Below are 3,407 nucleotides of genomic sequence, written 5' to 3' on the forward strand. Positions count from 1 at the left end.
CACTTGACTCTTTCCTCTATTCCACCCAGCTTTCTGCCTTTCCCTTCCCAGGAGTTGCTCCCTGATAAATATTTTGCACTCCAAACCATCTCAGCATCAGCTTCTGGAAAATCTAACCTGTGACGGAGCCTGATCCAAGGAGTGAATTTATTACTGAATTGAAGGACATCACACAACGTGTGGCTAGTCCAGTTGGGAAACTGAGACTGAAGAGCAGACTTTTCTGAGGTCACTGAAACAGAAAAGTTCAGAGCCATGGGTCTTCTGACTCTGAGAATTGAGCTCTGCTGGGAAAATTTCTCTTGCAGATCATCCCAGATCTACCTCCTACCCAGGCTGTACTAGAGAAGAAGGTGTGGTAGATTGATTCCCTCAAAAGTGGAGCCCAAGACAAGGATTTGGGTGCAGGTGGCTTATTTGGGACATGATCCCAGTAAGCAGGCATGAAGGAGCAAAGAGAGTGGCCCAGGAAGGAGGAGAAGCCAGTACAGTGGGATGTTGTTCCAGCTACTGCCGTGGACAACCAGGGTTCAATTCCGCCAGACCTCTGAGAAGCATCCAGACCACCACCCAGAACTCTCCACCAGCAGAGCACTTATCCACCTGGTTCTGCCCCTAGTGGTTGAGAGCTGCCTCAGGTGATGCCCACCCACTTCTGGGTTCTGCTTGAGCATGGGCCATGCTGGCTCCCACACTGTCAGAGAAGATCCCAGGACAAAAAGTGGAACATCATGGCCTGCACAGAGAACCTAGCACTAGCCCATTATAATGAGGTGTAAGACATAGTAGTGAAAGAATTTACAAGATACGGAAGTAGTACAGAAGAGGATGTACTTAAATATGGTAGTGAGAAGAAGTCAAAAAATAATAGCTGTATGGAAGAAGCTAGCTCTGAGTAAGGTTTTGAAAGATGAAGAGTAGTTTTCCATGTCAGTAAGGTAGAAGACACAACATGGAGACAAGATTGCATAGTGTCTTTGGAGTGCTACAGGTGTTTTGTTATTTCTAGTTCATAAAGATCAAGGAGGAGGCCGGGCATGGGGGCTCACGCCTGTAATCCCAGTACTTTGGGAAGCTGAGACGGGTGGATCACCTGAGGTCAGGAGTTCGAGACCAGCCTGGCCAACAAGGCGAAACCCCATCTCTACAAAAAATGCGAAAATTAGCTGGGCATGGTGGCAGGTGCCTGTAATCTGAGCTACTTGGGAGGCTGAGGCAGAGAGAATTGCTTGAACCTGGGAGGAGAGGTTGCAGTGAGCTGAGATCACACCATTGCATCCCAGCCTGGGTGACAGAGCAAGACTCTGTCTCAAAAAAAAAAAGAATCAAGGAGGAGAGGTACCAAAGACAGAATTCATGGGAAGGCAGCGAAGAATCTCTAATACCATTTCAAAATTTACATTTTTGCCCAAAGGGTATTTTCTTAATTTTATTTTTAAGTTATTATATGGTAAAATTGATTTTTTTCATTATTGCACAGTTTTATGAATTTTACCACATGTATAGGTTCATGTAAATCGCCAGTCTAATCAGGATATAGAATAGTTCCATAACCCCAAAAAAACTTCCTTTACAGTCACATCCTCCCCTAACACCCAACCCTGGCAATCACTAATCTGTTTTCCATCACTATAGTTTTGTCTTTGTGGTAATGCCATGTAAATAGAATTACATAATATGTAACCTTATGAGATTGGCTTCTTTCATTCACCATAATATCTTCAAAATTCATCCACATAGCTGCATGTACCAAAAGTTGGCCTTTTTATTGCTGTGTAGTATTCCATCGCATGGGTCTTTAGCTATTCCTCTGTTGAAAATCATTTGTGTTGTTTCCAGTTTGGGGCAATTATAAATAAAGCTTCTAAAAACATTTGTGTACAGGTCTTTGTGTGAACATAATTTTTCGTTTCTCTAGGGAAAACACCCAGGAGTGTGATTGCTGGGTCATATGTTATATATGTTATACACGTGTTTGCCTTTTCAAGAAACCGCCAAACTGTTTTCCAGAATGGTTGTACCATTTTGCATTCGCATCAGCAATGTATGAGCATTCCAGTTGCTCTGTATACTCATCAGTGCTTGAATGTATTTTTTATGTCAGCCATTCTAATATGTATGCAGTCGTTTGAAGCAGGGAGTGACATGATCAACTTGAGGAGAAAAACTTAAGGCAAGGAAGCTAGTTAGGAGACTGATGCAGTCATGAAGGCAAGAGACATTGGCGGCCTGGACAGGGTGATGGCTACGGAGGTGAAGTGTAGGGGAGAAATACTCCAGAGAAGAATCAGTGGGACTGAGTTTGAGAAAAGAAGTCTAAGATGGCTTTCAGGTTTCTGCCTCATCAAGACCACAAGGTCCCACGTGGAACACAAGTTGGAATTCCAACTTGTTCGGAGCTGGGGTGAGTCAGCGGGGAGTGGAGGAGCCCCTGATGGCTGTGAGTTCCCACGTGTATGATTGCAACAAACAGTTTGACTCCATTTACAAAGAAAAATTTACATCCCACTCTGTGGGGGGAGACGTGTCTATCCGCCAGCCTGTGTTTATAAACCTGCCAACAGCCCACAACCTGGGAGCGACCTTTGCTGGTTGTAAACACAAATGCAGATGTCCTGATAGTGAATCAGGCAAAGAAGCCCAAATGTGGACCATCCAGGGAAGGAGGCAGAAAACCCTACCAAATGTCTGGATGAATACTGCCTCCTGCCTGGGGGTAAAGGAACTCCTCATTTCTACATTATTGCTGCATTTCAGGAGTTGTTTTCAGTTGGTTCCAGTTGTTCTTAGAACTCTTGTTGAGACTATCAGTTTTGAAGCCCCAAATAAAATAAAATGTGAATACCAGAAAATAAGAATGCTAACTAGAAGCTGTCCCTTGATCATAATATTGGAAGCTTGCATTTAATATGAGCTTGGGTGGGCTGCGTGCCAAGTCTCTGACTATTAAGGGAAAAGGGAACTTTAGAAAGGATACTCCAAGGCTTCCCCCTAAGAGAGGGATTCCAAGGTCTCCTGACCAGCCCAGTACCAGGTCCCAAGCGAATGGAGCCTTTGCAGGACCGGCCTCCACCATGGGGAAGGAATTCTGCAAAGCTCACTAGAAAGTTCCCTTCCTCACATTTCCATAACACCCACCTTTCTCTAAGAGCTCCAAATATTGTACCTTACTGCAGAATTTTCAGTATCCTTTTTATCCTTGCTTTTATCTGAACCTCAGAATAACTCCAATGTTATTATTCCACTTTTCCGTTAAAGAAGCTGAGGTTTAAAGAGGATAAATGACTTTCTAAGACCATACATCAGATCAGTGGTAAAATTTAGATCCAAGCTTAGGTCTTGGATTCCACATCTAGAACAACCTTCTAGCATGCTTCATCACTACTTTTTCTTGGGAATGTCAATTT

The sequence above is a fragment of the Rhinopithecus bieti genome, unplaced genomic scaffold (assembly GCF_001698545.2).
Source record: "Rhinopithecus bieti isolate Rb0 unplaced genomic scaffold, ASM169854v2 scaffold_15185, whole genome shotgun sequence".
In the NCBI taxonomy this organism is placed as follows: Eukaryota; Metazoa; Chordata; class Mammalia; order Primates; family Cercopithecidae; genus Rhinopithecus; species Rhinopithecus bieti.